This window comes from Triticum urartu, chromosome 2A (assembly GCF_056163025.1).
Source record: "Triticum urartu cultivar PI428250 chromosome 2A, HENAU_Tu73, whole genome shotgun sequence".
Classification (NCBI taxonomy): domain Eukaryota; kingdom Viridiplantae; phylum Streptophyta; class Magnoliopsida; order Poales; family Poaceae; genus Triticum; species Triticum urartu.
This window is the reverse complement of record NC_141874.1, coordinates 501,233,042-501,258,015: the sequence shown is the minus strand read 5'-3', so window position 1 is coordinate 501,258,015 and position 24,974 is coordinate 501,233,042.

The following is a 24,974-nucleotide window of genomic DNA, read 5'->3' as shown; positions in this document are numbered from 1 at the left end:
TGCTGGCGTTCGCCTTCCCGGCCTTGTAGGCGGCAGCCCACAATGCTCCGATCTCCGCCAAGCTCTCCTCACCACGGCATGCGGCCTCTTTTTTCTTGCGGCGGCGGGACTCTCTTTTCTTGACTGCTTTCTGCCTTTCCCGCTCCTTCTGTGCAGCTTTGGCCGCCTCTAGATCCACCACCCATTCGGCCATGGCAGCCTCAAAGTCCGCCCATGTAACTGTTTGGCAGCCGGCGGCGATGAACTTGGCGCGGCGAGATCCCATCGCTTCCTTACCATCTGCGCGGTCGCGGGCGGCGAGGAACACGGCGCGGCGGGATGCCATCGGTTCCTTACCAGTTACTATGCGTCACGGTGCCATGGACGACGCCTAGAGAGAGCTCTGGGACGGAGGGGCTGGGCAGACGTACAATGCGGTGGTATTCAAGAGCTCAACGACAAATGACACAAAAATTTGGCTTCCTTTACAATTTTTCTCGTTCATTATCGCACACGGTTCATCTCCATCTCTTCCGGAAAAAGTTTACGATGAGCCTATTGTGTGTTACGTTATGATTGGCTGGAACCCCAGCCATGCGGATCGCGCGTGTGCACCATTGGATGCGCCGCGATCGAACGGCAATCCACGTCCCTCACATCACACCCGTGGGCCTGTAGCTGGATTGGATTTATATGTGCTAAATGCCTAGAAAATGCACATAATCCCCTAAATATGGTAAATGAGCCCAGAAAATGCCAAAATTGAACACGGTGATTTGCAGGGTGTATGTTTGTCATAGAAAAAACTCCAGGGCAAAGAACGAAGAAAATTTGGATTCCCTTTCAATCTTGAGGATTTTCCCTCTCGAAAGCATGGAACTTCCTCGGTGATGGTTCGATTTATGAAGGGCGTGCATGACGACATAAGCCAAACCTTCTCAAATTTTTACCAGGGCATGGTGAGGTCATACCATGGCACCATGTCAGGCGTTATGTTTTTTAAGTATTTATTTCATTTTTTCTATAGTTGAAAACCCAACAAACAAACATTTGTGGTTGACTATTGCCACACATTTCATTGAAAAATCTGTCCATTTCTTGTAAAAGGCATGAGAATTTACTAAATGGCACGAGCATGGTTTTCTAGGCCGTTCTTATGGACCCTTTCATGCATCGACTGTTTGAACTTGAATTATGCGCATTAATGCCTTGGAAATGCACATAATCCCCTAAATATGGCAAATGAACCCGGAATAGTGCCAAATTTGAACATGGTGATTTGCAGGCTGTTTGTTTCTCGTAGAAAAAAACTCGTGGACAAAGGACAAAGGAAATTTGGACCCTCCTTCAATCTTGGTGATTTCCCCCTTGAAACCATGAAACTTCCTTGGTGGTGGTTCGATTTATGAAAGGCGCGCATCACGACATAAGGAAAACATTCTCCAGTTTTTACCAGGGCATGGTGAGGTCATAACATGACACCATGCCAGGTGTCATGTTTTCCATCCATGTGTTTCATTTTTTGAATAGTTGTTAACCAAGTAAACGACGCATTTATGGTTGACTATTGCCATACATTTCCTTGAAATATCTGTCAATTCCTTGTAAAAGGCATGAGAATGTACGGAATAACACGAGCATGGTTTTTAGACCGTTCTTGTGCACCTTTTCATGCACCGATTGTTCGAATTTGAATTATGTCCATTAATGCCTAGAAAATGCACATAATCCCCTAAATATGGTAAATGAGCCCAGAAAAATGTCAAATTTGAACACGTTGCATTTGAGGCGGTATGTTGATCGTTGGAAAAACTGAATGACAAACTAGGACAGAAATTTGGGTTCCCCTTCAATCTTGAGGATTTTCCCTCTCAAAAGCATGGAACTTCCTCGGTGATGGTTCGATTTATGAAGGGCGTGCATGACGACATAAGCCAACCTTCTCAAATTTTTGCCAGGGCATGGTGAGGTCATACCATGGCACCATTCCAGGCGTCATGTTTTTAAGCATTTATTTCATTTTTTCTATAGTTGAAAACCCAACAAACAAACATTTATGGTTGACTATTGCCACACATTTCAATGAAATATCTATCCATTATTCCTTGTAAAAGGCATGAGAATTTACTAAATGGCACGGGCATGGTTTTTCAGGACGTTCTTGTGGACCCTTTCATGCACCGATTGTTTGAACTTGAATTATGTGCATTAATGACTAGGAAATGCACATAATCCCATAAATATGGCAAATGAAACCGGAAAAGTGCCAAATTTGAACACAGTGATTTGCAGGTTGTATGTTCATCATAGAAAAAAACTCGTGGACAAAGGACAAAGGAAATTTGGATCCCCCTTCAATCTTGGTGATTTCCCCCTCAAAACCATGAAACTTCCTCGGTGATGGTTCATTTTATGAAAGACGTGCATGACGACATTTTTACTAGTGCACGGTGAGGTCATACCATGGCACCACACCAGGCGTCATGTGTTTTCCAAGCATGTATTTCATTTTTGTATAGTTGTTAACCCAGTAAACGACGCGTTTATGGTTGACTATTGCCACACATTTCCTTGAAATATCTACCCATTCCTTGTAAAAGGCATGAGACTGTACTAAATAGCATGAGCATGGTTTTGCAGACCGTTCTTGTGCAGCCTTTCATGCACCGATTGTTTGAATTTGAATTACATGCATTAATGCCTACAAAATGCACATGATCCCCTAAATATTGTAAATGAACCCGGAAAAGTGTCAAATTTGAACACGGTGATTAGCAGGGTTTATGTTCATCGTAGAAAAAAACTCATGGATGAAGGACAAAGGAAATTTGGATTCCCATTCAATCTTGGTGATTTACTATCACACACAATTCATCTCTGTCGCCTCTGTGAACCGTGTGTGTTCACTCGCACATGCAAAAGGAAAAGAAAACCCTCGCCGACTTTGTCTCTACTCACTCGCCGCGGACTCCTCCGCAACTCTGCACCCTAAGCTCGACGGCTATTGGCGGCGGGCGTAGGTTGCGCTCCAAACGGCACCGGATTTCGCCTCCACCGCTTTCCGCCGCCTATCTGCACCGACATTCTAGACTCTGGTCGACTGGGGTTTTTTGCGGGATTGGGCCCGGGATTTTTCTCATGGAGAAGGTAATCAACTTAATTAGCGAAATATTCACTCACCTCTTATCGCAGTCCGTCCATCGCTGTTAATCAACCAGCGGAAATCGCCATGGAATCATTTTTGTTCTAGCTGATTCGTGGGTGTTCATTCATGTGTCCACAGTGCGATCACAAATCGGGCAACTGTGGTCATTGTCAGTCGGAAACGAAGTTCTATCTCACCATTCCGGATGACTTCAGGGAGAGCTCGGTATGTTCAATCTCAACCTACCACGGTCGGCATGGCCTAAATTTGTGAACATATAATGTCTGTTGCTACATTATCTATATATTTGCATCAAATCTTTGTTACATTATCTATTTTTAATTCTATATTTTTGTACTTTGCTTTCATCTCTCTCTATATATATGGATCTGTTCTATCAGTTACTCCCATATTTGCATCTTGCTCTGTTATTTCAATATATCTAATTTATGATCTTAATTTTCATTTTAAGCAGTACATCCCTTGCTTTGCAAGAGCAGGAGTAGAAGGAAATCTCGGGCTTTACTTTGATGATGACTCCTAGGATGTCATATTGACAATGCAGCATGGATTTACAATGATGGTTAGCGTAAAACTTGATAAAGATGGTCACTCAGGTTTTAATGCGGACCTTTGGAGAAAAATGTCTAAGTGTTATGAACTGAAAGCTGGCAATAAAATTCTAGTGCATGCACCACAGCCTGGTCTAATTAACATGGATGTTTACTTCCCCAACGTCATCAGCCGATCAAAGTCTGATCGAGGTTAGTGTCCTTTCAACTTTCTCCTTGCTGTCATATTACTATTTAAGCAACCAATTGATTACTATTTAAGAAACCAATTGTGATATCATATTCTAACTCCGTTCCTAGGCAGTAACAAATTCTATTTACCACTTTATGTGCACTATATATTCTTCTACCATGTTCTGAATAAATAATACCTTTCCACCTTTTAAGCAGGATATGTTGGATGCATAGTGAACAATCTGTATGTTACTAAGCATACCAAATTTCACTGGAAGGACTTGAAGCATGTCATAAACTTTGTTGATAATCTGATAGAGATAGCACATCGTATGAACACTGGATTTTGGATGGGATTAATTAGACCTATGGTGCACACACTGAACAAGACGCTGGTAAAAATTCTAATTTTAATGTTGATGCTCATAAACTATATATTTCTTCAACGATATGTTACAATTGTTTTTTATTCTACATGTCAAGAGAAATTGCTCCCTGTAGCAGTTCCTGGATCAATTTCCCAGCATGGTCGAATTACACTTGTGCCTGCTAATAACGCCAAGGTACTGCATTTCTCGCAGAAATGGAACCATTCAAATTAACAAGTTCTCTCTTCTCGTGGCAATGCATCCATATTGGAAAATTGGAGACACTGTTCTACTCATGATCTACCAAGGCACAGGAGGGCTCTTCCTTTTCATTGACGAGATGATGAGTCACCATGATTAAGCTACTTCCAGTGGATAGTTGTGGTTGTTGGCCCTCAGCCTCTTAAAATGTGCTAGCTGTTACTATATATGTTAAGTATGTAGATATGGACCATATGGTTGTTGGCCCTTAGCCTCTTAAAATGTGATAGTTGTTACTATATTAAGTATGTAGATATGGACCATATGGTTGTCAAAACCGTGTTACGAAGATCCTCCTTTTGTGGAATAGTGTAACCATTATATATATGTTACTCAAATGTTGTTACCCAAGTTCATAAATTTTCATGGAAAGTATTAGTATCATACACAGTTCATTGAGTTTAAGCGTGTGCCCGATGACCAGAAGGCATTTGCAGATTAACTGTCCATATTGAAAATTCACACACATGTTAACATAAGGAAACGTATGTGTAACATACTAATCATCACACACGAGTACATGCAAACGCATCGTGTGTGATACTCCGCCACCACAAGCAACTAGTTTGCATTTTTCAAAGTTTTTTGTACACACAGAATCGCACACGAAGTAAGTGCATTGACCATCTGTGTTGTAATTTCTCATCGCAAACAGTTCATTCGAGTTGGCTGTTTGCCACGTATCACACACATCTTGTTTACACGACTCGTTTGTGTTCTTTTGGCTCCTCGCAAACAGTTCATCCATGTGAACTGTATGCCGCATATCACACACATCTTATTAAGTTGAACCATTTCTATTGTGTTCCCTAATCGAAAACAGTTCGTCCGAGTTAACCGTATGTCATGTATCACACACACATTGATATGGCTACCCATTTCTGTTGTTCTACCTCATCGCAAACAGTTCGAACGGATTAACCGTATGTCCTACATCGCACACACATTGTTATGGCTGCCCTTTCTGTTGTTCTGCCTCATCGCAGACATTTTGAATGGATTAGCCGTGTGTCGTGCATCGCACACGCAAATAAAATCTGAACCATGTTTGATGCATCCTCCATCGCAAACGTTTTGCACCTTTTTTGATGGGTTTTTTACACCACCGTTTGCGATTATTGCATCACACACAATTTCGGCCAAGGGTCTCTGATCGTAGAGTCGCGTTAGCAGTATCCTGCAGTAGTGCCCTCTCGGTAATACAACATCACAAGAATCTTGCAAGAAAAGTGACTAAGGAGTTAGTTACGAGATGATGTATTACGCAACGAGTAAAGAGACTTGCCGGTAACGAGATTGAACTAGGTATAGAGATACCGACGATTGAATCTCGGGCAAGTAACATACTGACAGACAAAGGGAATTACGTATGTTGTCATAAAGGTTCGACCGATAAAGATATTTGTAGAATATGTAGGAACCAATATGGGCATCCGGGTCCCGCTATTGGTTATTGACCATATAAGTGTCTTGGTCATGTATACATCATTCTCAAACCCGTAGGGTCTGCACGCTTAACGTTTGTTGACGATATAGTATTATATGAGTTATGTGAGTTGGTGACCAAATGTTGTTTGGAGTCCCGGATGAGATCACGGACATGACGAGGAGCTCCAAAATGGTTCGGAGGAAAAGATTAATATATAGGTTGATAGTATTTGGTCTCCGAAAAGGTTTCGAAATGCATCGGGTATTTATCGGATCACTAGAAGGGGTCCCGGGAGGCCACGTGAGCATATTGGGCCAAACGGGCCAACAGGGGAGAGCACACCATCCCACATAGGGCTGGCGCGCCCTCACCTTCTGGCAGGCGGCCCTAGGGAAGGAAGGGAGAGGGCTAGCCCCCTCTTTCCTTTCTTCCACATGAAGTGAAAGGAAAAGGGGGCCGCCTCCCCTCCTGCCTCCCCCCAAGTGCCAGGAAGGAAAGGGGAGGGCGCGGCCAGGGCAGGCGCCAAGGCTGGCCGCCGGCCCCCTTGGGGGCTGATACGTCTCCAACATATCTATAATTTTGATTGTTCCATTCTGCTATATTATCAATCTTGGATGTTTTATAATCATTTTATAGTCATTTTATATCATTTTTTGGTACTAACCTATTGACATAGTGGCAAGTGCCAGTTGCTGTTTTTGCATGTTTTTTACATCGCAGGTAATCAATATCAAACAAACCCCAAACACAGCGAAACTTTTTGTGGATTTTTTGGACCAGAAGACAACCAATGGGCCGAAGAAGCACCTGGGGGCTGCTCCGAGGGGAGCACAACCCACCAGGGCGCGCCTGGAGGCCCAAGCGCTCCTTGGTGGCTTGTGCCCACCTCGGGTGCCCTCGGACTGCCTCTTTACTCTATAAATACCCCCAATATTCCAGAAACCCTAGGGGAGTCGACGAAAATCAATTCCAGCCGCTGTAGAGTCCAGAACCACCAGATCCAATCTAGACACCATCATAGAGGGGTTCACCACTTCCATTGGTGCCTCTCCAATGATGCGTGAGTAGTTCTTTGTAGACCTTCGTGTCCATAGTTAGTAGCTAGATGGCTTCCTCTCTCTCTCTCTCTCTCTCTCGTTTGGTTCTCAATACAATGGTCTCTTGGAGATCCATATGATGTAACACTTTTGCGATGTGTTTGTTGGGATCCGATAAACATTGAGTTTATGATCAGATCTATCTCTTTTTATCCAAGAAAGTTATTTGAGTTTATTTGATCTCTTATATGCATGATTGCTTATACCCTCGTATTTCTTCTCTGATATTTGGGTTTTGTTTGGCCAACTTGATCTATTTACCTAGCAATGGGAAGAGGTGCTTTGTAGTGGGTTTGATCTTACGGTGCTTGATCCCAGTGACAGAAGGGGAACCGACACATATGTATCGTTGCTACTAAGGATAAAATGATGGGGTCTATTTTTACATAAATAGATCTTGTCTACATCATGTCATTGTTCTTATTGCATTACTCTGTTTCTCCATGAACTTAATACACTAGGTGCATGCTGGATAGCGGTCGATGTGTGGAGTAATAGTAGTAGATGCAGGCAGGAGTCAGTCTACTAATCTTGGACGTGATGCCTATATAATGATCATTTCCTGGATATCGTCATGAGTATTTTAAGTTCTATCAATTGCCCAACAGTAATTTGATTTCACACCATTTGCTATTTTTCTCGAGATAAGCCACTAGTGAAACCTACGACCCCGGGGTCTCTTTCTAATATTATTCGCCTTTGCGATCTATTTTCCTTTGCCTTTTATTTTTAGATCTATTAGACCAAAAATACAAAAATACATTGCTGCAATTTATTTTATTTGACGTTCGAACTATCAATATTTACAACTCTCTCACGTCCGTTTGCCAATTTCTGGCGCTGTTACCCGAAAGGGATTGACAACCCCTTTAATACGCCGGGCTGCGAGTATTTGTTATTTGTGTGCAGGTGTTGTTTACATGTTGTTGCTTGGCCTCCTACTGGTCGATAACCTTGGTTTCATCACTGAGGGAAATACCTACCGTCGCTATGCTGCATCATCCCTTCCTCTTTGGGGAAATACCGACGTAGCTTCAAGCCGCTATCAAAAGGAATTTTTGGTGCCGTTGCCGGGGATGATCATCTACATATACCAGGTTCCTAATCACAAATCTCATCTCCTCGCAATTTACATTATTTTCCATTTGCCTCTTGTTTTCCTCTCCCCCACTTCACAAAAAATTGCCATTTTATTCGCCCTCTTTTTCGTTCGCCGTTTTTTTGCCGGGTCTGTTTTTGCGTGCGCTCTTCTTTGCGTAGTCATGATGCCTCAAAGAAAATATTATGATGTTCCTTACCCCAATATTTTTGCTTGAAATTGAGATAAGTACTAAGGAATATATGACTACACAATTTGAGCATAATAAGTATTTTACCGAAGAACTCAAAGAGCACTCCGTTGTGCTAGATGCTATAACAAAACAACTTGATGATATTAGTAGAGAAGTTTGCAATCTCCAATCTAAGTATGCTTTTGCTGAAAGTTTGCTAGGAAAAATATCCAATGTAGAAGCTACTCTAGTAAATCAAATGGCCACTAAGACGATCTCGCTAGAGGAAAAAATGAAGATCTTAAAATGATTGGTGTTTCTTCTATTCATTCCTTGTTTAGTAAAGTTAAAATTGATGAAAAAGGGACTGGAGAAGAGTCAACTTTAGTTAGAAGGTGTCCCGCTAATTCGGAGGGTGAAAATCTTGTTGAGAAAATTGATAAAAGTGGGTTTGAAGAGGTCAAAACTTTAACTAGTGATGTGCCCACTCTTTTGGATTACAAAGACTTTAATTATGATAGTTGCTCTTTGATTGATTGTATTTCTTTGTTGCAATCCAATATAAATTCACCCCATGCCTATGAACAAAATAAAGCTTTTACTAAACATATTGTTGATGCTATGATGAAAGCTTTAGAAGAAAAGTTGGAATTGGAAGTTTCAATTCCTAGAAAATTGCATGATGAATGGGAACCTACTATCAAAGTCAAGATTAAAAACTATGTGTGTTTTGCTTTGTGTGACTTGGGTGCTAGTGTTTCTACAATCCCGAAATCTTTATGTGATGTGCTTGGTCTTACCGATATTGAAGAATGATCTTTAAATTTGCACTTGGTGGATTCTACTATTCAAAAGCCTATGGGAAGAATTAATGATGTTATTATTCTTGCAAATAGGGATTATGTGCCCATAGATTTTATTGTTCTTGATATTGATTGCAATCCGTATTGTCCAATTATTCTTGGTAGACCATTTTTATGCACTATTGGTGTCGTGATTGATACGAAAGAAGGCAATATTAAGTTCCAATTTCCTTTGAGGAAGGGCATGGAACACTTCCCTAGAACAAGAATTAGGCCACCATATGAATCAAGCATGAGGGCCTCTTATGGATCTCGAACCAAAGATAACAAAACTAAGATCCTTGCTTTATGCCTAGCAAAGGGCGTAAAACTATAGCGCTTGTTGGGAGGCAACCCAATGAATAAAATTTATTTTTTCTTTTTTCTTTCTATTCTTGAGTGTTAGCACAATTATGCTACTGTTATGATTGTGTTTTAATTAGTGTTTGTGCCCAGTAAAGCCTTTAGGATCTTCTTGGGTGATAGTTGTTTGATCTTGCTGAAAAACATAAATTTTCACGCTCACGAAAACAATTCTCATTTTTAACCAGAGTTTTATAAAATACCAATTCTTTTTGCAGAATATTAATATACAAATTTCTCACGTGGTCCTAATTTTTTCAGAATTTTTGGAGTTTCAGAAGTATTCGGAATTGTCAGATTACTATAGACTGTTCTGTTTTTGACAGATTCAGTTTTCTTTGCGTTGTGTGCTTGTTTTGATGATTCTATGGTTTTCTTTGATGAGTTTTTGCCATAGAAAAGTTGGAACACTGTAGATATAATGCAAGAACAAAATATGAATCGATTTGCTACATCACTTATAGTAGTGATTTGCTTTCTTATACTAACGGATCTCACGAAGGTTTTGTTGAGTTTTGTGTGATTGAAGTTTTCAAGTTTTGGTTATCTTACGATGGATGAAGGAATAAGGATTAAGAAGAGCCTAAGCTTGGGGATGCCCCGACATCCCAAGATATTATCCAAATAGAGCAAGCAACTAAGCTTGGGGATGCCCCGAGTGGCATCCCCTCTTTCTTCTAACGACCATCGGTATTTTACTCGAATCTATATTTTTATTCGTCACATACTATGTGTTTTGCTTGGAGCGTCTTGTATGATATGAGTCTTTGCTTGTTTTATTTTGTGTTTTAAGTCTTGATCCCTTGCTGGACACACCTATTTGAGAGAGCCAAAATTATGCCATGACTTGTTAGAATTGCTCTCTATGCTTCACTTAAATTTTTATGACCTATGGATTTGCTCTAGTGCTTCACTTATATCTTTTTGAGCACGGTGTGCTTTAGTATTTTTGAACAAATGTTCTCTTACTTCACTTAGATTTATTTGAGAGTTAGTAAAAAAATTAAGAAATTTTCTCTTGCTTCACTTAAATTAATTTGAGAGAAAGAAATATTATGCTCGTGAACTTCACTTATATTTGTTCGAGATTATCAAAAGCAACACATGAAAATTAGTCCCAAAGTGATAGATATCCAAGAAGGATATAATAAAAACTTTCATGAAGATCATTGGACAAAATAAACTTCATTCTTAGTAATAGTTTTGAGATATGATGATGTGATATGTGAGTCATCTTGATGAGTAATTATGTTTTAGTAAGAATATTGATGTTAAGGTTTGTGATTCCCTATGCAAGCACGAAAGTCAATAGTCATGCAATGAAATTATATCCTACTTGTGGTGCATTATTCGGTGTTAATTATGCTCAATGCTCTCTTATGAGATTATTCATTTCTTGGTTGGTCACTTCTCAATCTTTTGCTAGCTTTCATTTTGCACTAAGCATGATCTCTACTTGTGCATCCAAAATCCTTTAAACCAGTTTTGCCACATAAGTCCACTATACCTTCCTATATGCGGTATTCTTTTGCCGTTCTAAGCAAATTTGTATGTTCCATCTCTAATATTCAAAATAAATTTCTCTTTTGTGTGCTCGTACCGCTCGCGAGGCGGTGAGGGGTGGCTAATATTTTCCATGCTAGATGTGTTATTCTCACGATGAGTGTTTATTAACTTGTCATTGCACGAGAGTAAAGAAAACGTATTAGGGATGCCCAGTCCTGAAATGAAAATTGAATTTACTTTATGTTGTCAAATAATAAATTCCTTGGAAAGTGTTGGTATGGAAGGCACCCGTGGATACGGTTAGCCATGGAAAGTGAAAGTATGGTGGAAAAAGGAATAAACTTTAATTTCTGTTTGGGAACCGCCTATGATATATCTAGCATGGAAAGTGTTGGGAACTCTAAGTCGTTTTCGTTGGTGGGGAAAGTATGCCTCTCAAAATGTTTTTATCTCTCAATTTTCGCTTTGAGCTCTGGCACTCTACAAATCCCTACTTCCCTCTACGAAGGGCCTTTCTTTTACTTTATGCACAAAAATAATTGTATTTGAGTCTCTATCTTCTCTTATAAAAGCACCAATTAGGAGGCACTATGATTGTACTTGAGCATTGGGTGTAGTTAATATGCGAGTGTGTTTCATGAATGGATCAATGATTGAGCATGATGGCCTAGGGATAGCTTATTTTAGCGCTGATATTTTGAAAGACAAGGTTGCTTGTTGATATGCTTTAGTATTTAAGTTACGATGTCAAAACTAGACTATTGCTTTGAACAATATAAAAGTCCAAATGTCCATGCTATAAAAAAAGAATATGAAATGACATGTTAGGCAGCATTCCACATCAAAAATTCTAGTTTTATCATTTACCTATTCGAGGACGAGCAAGAATTAAGCTTGGGGGTGTGGATACGTCTCCAACGTATCTATAATTTTTGATTGTTCCATGCTGTTATATTATCAATCTTGAATGTTTTATAATCATTTTGTAGTCATTTTATATCATTTTTTGGTACTAACCTATTGACATAGTGCCAAGTGCCAGTTGCTGGTTTTTGCATGTTTTTTACATCGCAGGTAATCTATATCAAACGGAGTCCAAACGCAGCAAAACTTTTTGTGGATTTTAGACCAGAAGACAACCAATGGGCCAAAGAAGTACCTGGGGGCTGCTCCGAGGGGAGCACAACCCACCAGGGCGCCTCGTTACTCTATAAATACCCCAATATTCCAGAAACCCTAGGGGAGTCGACGAAAATCAATTTCAGCCGCCGCAGAGTCCAGAACCACCAGATCCAATCTAGACACCATCACGGAGGGGTTCAACACTTCCATTGGTGCCTCTCCGATGATGCGTGAGTAGTTCTTTGTAGACCTTCGGGTCCATAGTTAGTAGCTAGATGACTTCCTCTCTCTCGTTTGATTCTTGATACAATGGTCTCTTGGAGATCCATATGATGTAACTCTTTTGCGGTGTGTTTGTTGGGATCTGATGAACTTTGAGTTTATGATCTGATCTATCTCCTTTTATCCATGAAAGTTATTTGAGTTTCTTTGTTCTTTTACATGCATGATTGCTTATAGCCTCGTATTTCTTCTCCGATATTTGGGTTTTGCTTGGCCAACTTGATCTATTTATCTTGCAATGGGAAGAGGTGTTTTGTAGTGGGTTCGATCTTACGGTGCTTGATCCGAGTGACAGAAGCGAAACTGACACATATGTATCGTTGCTACTAAGAATAAAACTATGGGGTCTATTTCTACATAAATAGATCTTGTCTATGTCATGTCATCGTTCTTATTGCATTACTCCATTTCTCCATGAACTTAATACACTAGATGCATGCTGGATAGCGGTTGATGTGTGGAGTAATAGTAGTAGATGCAGGAAGGAGTCAGTCTACTAATCTTGGATGTGATGCCTATATAATGATCATTTCCTGGATATCGTCATGAGTATTTGAAGTTCTATCAATTGCCCAATAGTAATTTGTTTACCCACCGTTTGCTATTTTTCTCGAGAGAAGCCACTAGTGAAACCTACGACCCCCGGGTCTCTTTCTCATATTATTTGTCTTTGCGATCTGTTTTCCTTTGCCTTTTATTTTTTGATCTATTCTTTACCTAATATTAAAGGAAAACGATTGCTTTCATCCGGATGATAACTCGCGCGCGTCCACCGCCTCCCCAGCCAACCACGTGTCCAGGTCAAGGCCCATGGTTGTTTCCTTCCACTTTCCTGCGCGCGTGTTGGCCTTTGAGACAGGCTCGCGTGTTTCTCCCTCTATGCCCACTCACTGCATATGCCTGCATGCCCCTGGCGAGTAGCACCACTAGTACTCATTTGTTTAATATATGGTTAAAGTGCTGCCATGCACCAGTCGTAGCTAGTTTTGCACGCTGAATGGTTGTTGTTAGTTTTGATTTGGTACTATGAAGCTCACGGAGTAAAGGTTGCTTTGGATGTAGCGTCCTTGAACCTGCTGCTTTGGCCTTCAAAGCATGCCATCGCAGCATCACCGGAGCAACCCGGCCCTCCTCGCTGCATTGCTGCTGCCGTCGAAACATGCCATCACACCATCATCGAAGCTGGCATGTCCGTTGTCACAACAATGTCTTGTCCGTGAAACACGCCATTGCAATCATCGAAGTAACAGGGCATCCGTTGTAGCATCGCTGCTCTTGTCAAAGCACAATGTCGCAACATCGCTATGACAGTACGAAGCACATCGCCGCAGCATTATCGTGGTCGTCGAAGCACACCACGGCCCCATTGCTGCATCGTTGATGCCGTCGAAGCACGCCGCCGCACCATCATCAAAGCTGACATGTCCGTGAAACACGTCGTTGCTGCATCATTGAACTAGCCGAGCATTGGTCGTAGCATTGCCACGGTTGCTGAAGCACAACGTCGTTGTAGCATCGTCATGGTCGTCGAAGCACACCACGAAAACTCGAAGCATGTCATCACAGCATCATCGCGGCCGTCGAAGCACATATGGGCATTCGAAGCATGTCGTCACGGCACGCCTCGTAGCATCACCGCGGTCACCGAAGCATGCTGTCGCAACATCGACGCAGCCATTGAAGCCCGCCGCGAGTGTTTGAAGCATGTCATTTGTGCTAACACCGTGGATGTCACTACACACCTCGTAGCATCGCCACGACGGTCGAAGCAAGCCATCGCAACATCCTCGAAGAAGTCAGGATGTCGTCGTAGCACACCACGACCGTTTGACGCATGTCGTCGCGTCATCGCCGGGGTCGTCGTAGAACACATCATAGTATCGTGTAACCGTTTGAAGCAGTCGGGTGTCGCAAAGACCGCGGTGACATCTGTAGCAGCCGGCCGATCCTCACAACATCATCGTCTCGGCTTACAGTGCATCGGTCCCCTTGTACACCAGCAGCCACTCTGCCACTGGTCTTTGAAGCAGCTAATGTTGCTACAATGGCAGTTGTCCTTTCACTTTCCCAGCCGCACGCTGATGCATGTCTTCTGCAGGTCGGACATCCATGGTTCAAGGGCCTCCTCCATTGCTAATGCAAGGATGGTTCTGCCAACAACAGGCGATGCGAGGGTGTTAAGTTGCAGCATGCAACGCCAAGGGGCTGCTGCGTTGGTGGCATCGGATGCATCATGCATGGCGTGCGGCAGGGTCGGCTTCTTTGACGAGCTGAGTTACATATAGGATAGCTACTACCAGTGGCATGTGAGGTGTGAGTGTATTTTTCTAGCTACTACCAGGATGGATGCCCACGTGAGGTGTGAACGCATTTTCTAGCTACAGACACGCGTCTGTGTGGAAAAACGATTCAAGGTCTTAATCCAACGATCAAAAACAGCCTAATCGAGCGGTGGGCGAGGCGGCTTACTTTTCCCTGGCATCAGCCGGGCCAATATTAAAGGAAGGAGTCTTTCATAGTTCTTTATAAGTCATCGCTTTAGATCCGTTATAATTTTGTGTTAACATAAAGATTGACGGCTCAGATTTCTCTTCTTATTTTTTTAGAAAAAAACCATCGCTACATGAATCATTGTTGAAAACCAGTCCAAGCCCACCAAAACTCCTACCCGATCGCACCTTTGTATTGTGCCCTTGCAAAGCTCCTATCCGCAAAAAAACTCATAGGTCAATCCATCTGTTAGCATCCGCACGATAAAAGCCCCATCTCTACAAATCATGGTAGAAAACCAGACAAAGACGACCAGAACTCCTATCTGACCTCCATCCTCGCCCCGGTGTTCTCCCTCCATAAAGATGGGATCGCTAAGCTCCAAGGCTCTCCTCTCCCGCCGCCTCGAGGAGCCGTCGGCGTCGGCGCCTTGCTGGAGAAGTCGGCGACATGTTGGACGTACTCCCAGCACCACTACCTAGCCACAGGCTCGGGCGGCATGTCTAGGAGACGTCATTGCTGAAACAACTGTTCAGCCACCAGAGGGAGGGAGTGATGGTGCCGTCCGAGCTTGCGCAGGCGAAAAGCTCTCCCGACGTGAGGCGAATGTGGGGCCGTGTAGGCCGTATGGGATCATGCATCATGCTGGTTGAGTAGGTTGACACTCCACAGACTCCACTTGCCCATTGCCGCCCAACTCCAGATGGATTGAGCTCCACCCGGACTGGTCCACCACGTGTGATTCCTCCGCCAGTTGTCCCTTCTACTTAGCTCCAGGGGACACTCCCGCTCGCACCTGTCGGCCTCCTTCCTCTCAACCCGGCTCCTCACTGCCGCGGCCGGCGGCCACCAGGTCGCTGCCTTTCCAATCGCCAGCCATCAGCTCCCCATCTGTGCTATGATACCTTGCTGACCACAGGTCAGCCAACAGATCTTCCGGCCAGGCCAACATCAATTATGTACGCTAAATCTTCAAGGATTCTTAAAACGAAAATCTGTTACATGGCAAATAAATCCTCGGGCACCAAAAGTCACTGTTTCCATATCCTCTGAAGCAACAACACATTCAGGTCCATCAGAACTCACAATTAATACAATGGGTAGAAAAGATACAGAGGTTCTGACCAAGTCATTTGTTTGTTTCTTATTACAAAGTGATGCATACCGTGCGTTTGCCTCATCGGTAGTCTGTGTAATTATTCAAACAAAGTGATTAATATGCTTTCAGTTTTTCATGAAATTACAGTAGGGTTGTTCAGTTAGAAGGATTTCTCTCCATGAGGAGCAAATCCTAATCGAGTTCCAGTTTGTTTATTGCCTAATTCAAATGGGGAACAACAGTTGATTAATGGAAAAATATCACTATCACGGTGTGGGCCTCCGGCAGGGAGAGCCGCTCTCCCCCTTTTTATTTGTCCTAGCCATTGACCCTATCCAGAGCATTCTCGACACCGCCACAAGACAGGGCAAGCTACACCGGATAGGGGGCAGGGCCACCTGCATGCGCTCCTTGCTATATGCCGATGATGCCATCATATTTGTGGCGCCTTTCAAGGAGGACATCCAACAATTAACCTCCATCTTGGCTGGGTTTGGCGAAGTCACCGGTCTCACAACGAACCTCGAAAAGAGCTCGGTGGTTCCTATTAGTTGCAGCGGCATTGACCTGGATGCCGTTCTTGAGTGCTTTCCGGCCAAGCGTGCTATTTTCCCAATGCGCTACCTCGGCCTCCCGCTGTCCGTTCACCGGCTCAGGAAAATTGATCTTCAACACTTGGTAGACAAAGCTGCAGGGAGCTTGGTGCCTTGGCAGGGCCGGTTCATCACGGCGGCTGGGCGAACCGAGTTGGTTAGATCGGTGACCACCTCCCAGGGCACTTTCCATGCCACAGCGATTAAACTTCCTGAGAGTACTCTGAGCAATCTCAATAAGCTCGAGAGGGCCTTCCTTTGGGCGGGAATGGAGAAGGTCCCTGGCGGGCAATGCAAGGTTAACTGGAAGGCCGTGTGCAGACCAAAGAGCCTTGGCGGCTTGGGAGTCCTCGACCTTCACTTATATGCGAGAGCTTTGCGCCTGAGATGGCTATGGTACGAATGGAAGGAACCCGATAGACCATGGGTCGGCTTGGGAAACCCATGCGACTCCATGGACAGAGAGCTCTTCTATGCGGCGACTACTATCACCGTGGGGGATGGTCGGATGGCGCATTTCTGGCACTCACCGTGGCTGGAAGGAAAGAAACCCAAGGACATCGCCCCGCTCGTGTTCGCGAGCTCATCCAACAAGAATAAATATGTAAAGGAGGCCACGCAGGATCAAAATTGGCTGCACTGGATTAAAATGGAGGATGGACTTTCAGTTGACCATATTGCACAGTTCTGCATGCTTTGGGAGAAGCTCAGCCAAGTTGAACTTTGAGATGAACTGGCCGATGCCATCAAGTGGAACCTCACGACCAATGGCACATATTCGTTCGCCTCGGCCTACAAGGTGCAATTCGAAGGGGCGGTGGCAACCAACATGAAGAAAGTGATATGGGGAAACTGGGCACCCCCAAGTGCAAGTTTTTCGCGTGGCTCATCAACAAGAACAGGGTTTGGATGGTGGACCGGCTACAACGGCGAGGGTGGCCAAATTGCAATTTATGCCAACTCTGCAAAAGGGAGCCGGAGACGGCTGCACACATTATGTTCTAGTGTAGGTTCTCCATGCGCATTTGGAATGCAGTGAGATGTTGGCTTGACACGCCGGAGCTCGACACCGCCGATTGGGTTGGAATCTCTTCGGTCCATGAGTGGTGGACTAGAACGATCCTTGGCCGCGGACACCGGAGGAAGACGATCTCTTCGCTTATAATGCTAGTCTCTTGGGAGGTTTGGAAAGAGAGAAACGCGAGGGTGTTCCAAAAGAAATCCTCAATGCCAACCACGGTGCTAGAGGGCATCAAGGTGGAGGCCAGGAATTGGGTTCTGGCCGGGGCTAAACACTTGGGATCCTTGATGCCGTGAGAGTAGTCCGTTTTGTTTTCGCATTTGTTGAGGAGTAATGGCCCTCATTGGGACTTTGTTCTATACTCCTTCTTTATTAATGAGATGAGGCAAAGCTTTTGTCTCTGTTTCAAAAAAAATCACTATTCATATGACGAATTTTTCCAAGTTAAGTTCAAGACTTTTTCATAGTTAATGTTGCCTAAATACAGGAATAAGAGAATGGACACAACTCACCTCAATAACCCCGCCAACAGATCTGGCTGGACACACGGATTTTCATTATGTGCGTGATCCATACCAGCCATGCCAACCCACGACTTCATCACGCGGAGCAAGTGGCAACCGGGAGAAAAACAAGGAGAGAGGGAGTACGTGGATGCGGCAATCCTCCACTATCTACCTGCACGTGCAAGTCACATCGGCAGCCATGCATACAATATTTTAAAACAAAACAAAACTACAAGGCTATGTGGTTAGCTTCGGCCATCAGGGAGTGGAACCACTTATCAAGCAGCAGCAGGCAGACCTACTTTGGTGGGTGCAGCGCCAGGAAGGGTTCGTGCACCCGGGTCTTCGTGTGTCAGTCTGTCACGTCACCCGAACTACAGCCCTGGAGTGTCCGCCACGGCCATCGATGCAGTGCTGATGCAACTCGCCGACCATGTTCCCACCATGGTAATGGCCCATCTACTTCTATTACTTCGGTTAGTTGCGTTAGGAGTGAGTACGTGGTAGCTCAATCATGGTTGTGATCGTGTGTGCATCAAATCGTAAGCCCTATTCCAGTATAAAAATTGAGAGCATAACTGGTAGCGCGATGGCGTTCTCTTTGCATCAGGATGATTCAATAGAAATATTCTCCATTAACAGTAGTGTTTTAACTTTTAAAATAGACATAGGGTTAACAACATTTCCTTTATTTCATATAGGTTGTTGCTTACTATTCAGCCGTTTGTTTCGAACTATTGGTGTTTATTGTTGTAAGCTTCCACTTGTGAATTCATAATTTGAAAACTAATGATTGGTGAAACTATTAGTGTCCTGTAAGCTGATATTGAGAAGGAAACAGAAGATTACTAAATAGCATACTGCTTACATGCCTGTCTTTATTTTCTAACGACTTCCTATTATTTTCCATGTTGAATTGTTTAAGCTTGGACTCATATTAGATTGTTAACGTGTTGCACATCACTTGTTTGTGTGCAACTGAATCAATTTTTTTTCCGTTGCAACGCACGGTCATATGTGCTAGTAAACCAAAAATACAAAAATACCTTGTTGCAATTTATTTTATTTGGCATTCGATCTATCAATATTTGCAACTCTCTCACGTCCGTTTGCCAATTTCTGACGCCGTTACCCGAAAGGGATTGACAACCCATTTAATACGTCGGGTTGTGAGTATTTGTTATTTGTGTGCAGGTGTTATTTTCATGTTGTTGCTTGGTCCTTCTACTGGTTCGATAACCTTGGTTTCATCACTGAGGGAAATACCTACCGTTGTTCTGCTGCATCATCCCTTCCTCTTTGGGGAAATACCGACGTAGCTTCAAGCCGCTATCAGGAGCGCCCTAGGGCTGCCTCCCCTCCCCCCACCTATATATATGTGAGGAGGGAGAGGGGCAACAGACACCACGATCCCCAAGCTATGTGTGGCACCCCTCTCCCTCTAGTTCACCCTCGGTCATATTTTCGTAGTGCTCTGCGAAGCTCTGCGAAGATAGTTTCATCACCACTGTCACCATGCCGTCGTGCTGCCGGAACTCATCTACTACTTTGCTCGTCTTGTTGGATCAAGATGGCGAGGACATCATCGAGCTGAACGTGTGCTGAACGCGGAGGTGTCCTATGTTTGGTACTTGATCGGGTGGATCGTGAAGGTCTACGACTACATCAACCGCGTTGATAAACGCTTCCGCTTAACGGTCTACGAGGGTATGTAGACACTCTCCCCTCTCGTAGCTATGCATCTCCATGGATAGATCTTGCGCGTGCATAGAATTTTTTGTTTTTTTTTCATGCAACATTCCCCAACAGTGGCATCCGAGCCAGGTCTATGCGTAGATGATATACATGAGTAGAACACAAAAGAGTTGTGGGTGGTGATGGTCATACTGCTTACCACCAACGTCTTATTTTGATTCGGCGGTATTGTGGGATGAAGCGGCCCAGACCAACCTTACATGTTGATACATCTCCGTCGTATCTACTTTTCCAAACACTTTTGCCCTTGTTTTGGACTCTAACTTGCATGATTTGAATGGAACTAACCCGGACTAACGTTGTTTTTAGCAGAATTGCCATGGTGTTATTTTTGTGCAGAAATAAAAGTTCTCGGAATGACCTGAAAATCAACGGAGAATTATTTTGGAATATATAAAAAATACTGGAAGGAAGATCCACGTCAAGGGGGCCTCCACCTGTCCACGAGGGTGGGGGCGCGCCCTACACCCCTGGGCGCCCCCCTGCCTCGTGGGCCCCCTGACGCTCCACCGACCTCAACCCTGACTCCATATATTCACTTTCAGGGAGAAAAAAATCAGAGAGAAGGATTTATCGCGTTTTACGATATGGAGCCGCCGCCAAGCCCTAAACTCTCTCGGGAGGGCTGATCTAGAGTCCGTTCGGGGCTCCGAAGAGGGGAATCCGTCGTCATCGTCATCATCAACCATCCTCCATCACCAATTTCATGATGCTCACTGCCGTGCGTGAGTAATTTCATCATAGGCTTATGCGACGCCCCAAGACCTGAGCTTCAGATGCCTTCCAGGGTTTCCGGGTTTCGTCGTGTGATTTGTTTGGTTCATTGCATTCATCATTGCATCATGTGCATTGCATCATGCCATCATGTCGTTTCTTTTCTTAACTCAACTAAATAAATGGCATGGATCTTTGATCCATTTAAACCGAGGGAATTCACGTGTTGATTCTCTTTACAACATATACCCCAATATTAGGGAGCTATATTAAATATTCCACTATTTTGGAATTCACCTTAACACACTTGCAAAATCCCAATGCCTTTGTTATCACAACTCTTGGCCTCTAACTTTGCTATATATCCTTTCTCTATTTTCCGGAGCTCCACCAAGAATCCGAACATTTTTGGACCTTCTTTCACCCACTTCCTATTCAAATCATTTGAATTTAAATCAAATGAGTTTGAATTTAAATCTTTCTATCATGTCCTTTTCTATTTTCTCGGAACAAGCATATTTTTGCGAGTCCGGGAAAACATTCCGCGTGCACAAATCCTTCCTCCAATCTTTTCTTTTCTCTCCTTTCTTTCTTTGCGGTTTTCTGTTTTCTAGAGGTTTTTTTGAGAAGAACTTAAGGGAGAAGAGAGACCTAGGCCTCTCTAGGGCCCATCCACTTCTGGCCCAAACCTTCCCTAGGCGCAGCCTTCCCTCACCCTGGGCCGGCCTCCTGAAGGCCCAATCACACTCCCCCCATAACCCTAGCGAGCCCCTCTGCCTCGTCTCCACCCCGCTGCCAGGAGAACGTGCGCTGCTCCCCTTCTCCCGTTCGTCTCGTCCTCTCTCGGTCTCTTCCTTCCCTCGTTCCAGCGAACACCGCCACACACGCATAGGGCTGCGCCCTCGATCCCCCACTCTCCCTCGTCTCCCCACTCCTCCTCGACGCCGGCACGCCCACAGCTGCCATGGGTCCCGATCCCATCTACACCTCCTCCTCCCTCTCGCTCCTCTGCACGACCCTGTCCCCTGCTCTCTTCCACCATCGCCAGGAGGCTGCCGCATCGCCGGGGACGCCGAGCGCCATTCCCTCGACGCCGGCCTCTCCTTCCTCCCGCGCCACCACCGAATGGCCATCTCCACCTGCGCCCTTCGCCCGCAAGGCCATGGCCAGGCCACCCCGGCCAGTCTCCTGCCACGAGCTCCGCCGGGACCATGTCGCCACTCCGGCCAGACTCCTCACCCACGCCCTGGACTTCTTTCCTCGACTCCGATCGCCCCTGCCGGCGACCAGCTTTCGCCGCGCCGTGCTCTCAAGTTCCTCGCCATACAAGCTGCTCCGCTTTGCCGATCCTAGACCTCCCCTGCAAGCTCTCGCCGTCGCGCCGAGTCCCTGCTGCCGTCGCTGCTTCGTTTCTGCACGAGGACGAGCCTCTGCCTTTGCCTCCCGCCGAGTTCGGGTGGCCCCTGTTCAAGCCCCCAAGACCACTTCGTGGTTTTCATCAAGTTTGGCCACCGCTGAACCTTGGGCTTTTTGCCTTGCTTGGATACGCAAGACCTTTCGGTATATTGCAAGTTGCATGCCACAATGACTTTGGATTCGACACAAATGTGCCAAGTTTCACTACCGTCGCTCGGTTTCGACAAGACAAGGTGTATCGCGATGCCCGAAGACCCTGGATGCACCAAGTTCCTCTTCGGACATGTACAAGTACCATCCCGTGCAGGACGCCAAGTACCTCTCCGAAAAACAAACATGTACCACTACATCTGGAGGCATCGCATCCGTCAAGTCCAACAACGAATGTGTACAACTATCGGCGACCCCGAACTACTATGAAACCTGAACCTCTACTTCCCCTCCAAAATGTGTCCCACTACCGTCGCCGAGATCGCGAGAATCTCTATCGTCGACCCTAGAGCATGCGAGAATGACTACTTCCACTACCGCCGTCGCGAGAACGCCTACTTCCCTCTACGAACGAGAACCGTCCCCTTTGCACGCTCCAAAGGTATAACCCCGAGACGACGCCCGTGGACCAAATGCATGTGTTGTATGAGATGCATGATTGGTTGTTGTATTCGCCCGTGAACCTTAGTTGTTCCTCCTCGTTGTCATGTCGTCGACACGTGGGAACCCGGTAATCGGGAGCAACCCACCGTTCTTCGCATGACACGCTCCCGTCACACTTGTTCTTTTCCACCAGCACCTCAATCGAGTTACCGGAACCGGAATGTTGCCGTGGCACCATTTCCGTTGTCGTTGCCGCGGCACCCCTTTCGTTTCCGAGAACATTTTCCGCGCGCCAACTTTCAACCCATTCCGAGAACATTTTCCAACCACTTATAAAGTAATATTTCGAACATGCCGCGGGCGCGTGCGAGTGTGGTTGGGCTCAGAACGGACAACGGACGGAACTGGGGGAACCCGGAAGGATGCAAGTTTTGAAAACATGATGATGCAATGCGGATGATGACATGGCAAGATGCAACACGCAAGCAAAGACAAGGCGAACAACAACGAATAACTGGAGGACACTTGGCACAAGGGTCTCAGGGCGTTACAATGGGTCCCGATCCCATCTACACCTCCTCCTCCCTCTCGCTCCTCTGCACGACCCCGTCCCCTGCTCTCTTCCACCATCGCCAGGAGGCCGCCGCATTGCCAGGTGGCCGCCGCATCGCCGGGGACGCCGAGCGCCAGTCCCTCGACGCCGGCCTCTCCTTCCTCCCCCGCCACCACCGAATGGCCATCTCCACCTGCGCTCTTCGCCCGCAAGGCCATGGCCAGGCCACCCCGGCCAGTCTCCTGCCACGAGCTCCACCAGGACCACGTCGCCACTCCGGGCAGACTCCTCACCTGCGCCTGGCCTTCTTTCCTCGACTCCGGCCGCCCCTGCCGGCGACCAGCTTCCGCCGTGTCGTGCCCTCAAGTTCCTCGCCGTACAAGCTGCCCCGCTTTGCCGATCCTGGACCTCCCCTGCCAGCTCTCGCCGTCGTGCCGAGTCCCTGCCGCCGCCGCTGCTTCGTTTCTGCACGAGGACGAGCCTCTGCCTTTGCCTCCCGCCGAGTTCGGGTGGCCCCTGTTCAAGCCGCCAAGACAACTTTGTGGTTTTCATCAAGTTCGGCCATCGTTGAACCTAGGGCTTTTTGCCTTGCTTGGATACGCAAGACCTTTCGGTATATTGCAAGTTGCATGCCACAATGACTTTGGATTCGACACGAATGTGCCAAGTTCCACTACCGTCGCTTGGTTTCAACAATACAAGGTGTATCGCGACGCCCGAAGACCCTGGATGCACCAAGTTCCTCTTCGGACATGTACAACTACCATCTCATGCAGGATGCAAACTACCTCTCCGAAAAACGAACATGTACCACTACGTCTGGAGGCATCGGATCCATCAAGTCCAACAACGAATGTGTACAACTATCGGCGACCCCGAACGACTACGAAACGTGAACCTCTACTTCCCCTCCAAAACGTGTCCCACTACCGTTGCTGAGATCGCGAGAACCTCTACCGTCGACCCTAGAGCATGCGAGAACGACTACTTCCACTACCGCCCTCGTGAGAACGCCTACTTCCCTCTACGAACGAGAACCATCCCCTTTGCATGCTCCGAAGGTATAACCCCGAGACGACACCCGTGGACCGAATGCATGTGTTGTATGAGATGCATGATTGGTTGTTGTATTCGCCCGTGAACCTTAGTTGTTCCTCCTTGTTGCCATGCCGTCGACACTTGGGAACCCGGTAATCGGGAGCAACCCACCGTTCTTCGCATGACACGCTCCCGTCACACTTGTTCTTTTCCACCAGCACCTCAATCGAGTTACCGGAACCGGAATGTTGCCGTGGCACCATTTCCGTTGTCGTTGCCGTGGCACCCCTTTCGTTTCCGCCACGATGACTAATGCCTCATATCTTATCATGTCAACGTTTTCATAAATATTGCATAAAACTTGCTCATGTCATCCGCATCATGATAACAACAATTAAAATGTTTAAAATTGTTGTTGCATTAAATTACTAAGGCATATGGGGATTTACCGGATTCGTTATTTGTTATATCCGGACCCATTTAAATTGTTTAGATAGTATAGTTTTGTTATGCTCCACCTCTTGCCATGTTAACCAACATTTAATATTGTTGAGAACATAAACGAGAGAGAACTCAATAATTGATGTGGTGTTCTGTCAATATGCAACTCGTTGCATATTGAGCTCCACTTAACTTGTAGTTTTGTTTGTGCCCTTTGCCATGCCATGCATATTTAAATTGGACATGCATCATACTTGTTTGAGCATCGTGCCATGCTTATGTAATGGTTGTTTACTATGTTGTTTGCTTCTTTCCGGTGTTGCTTCTTTGGGTTAGTTCCGAT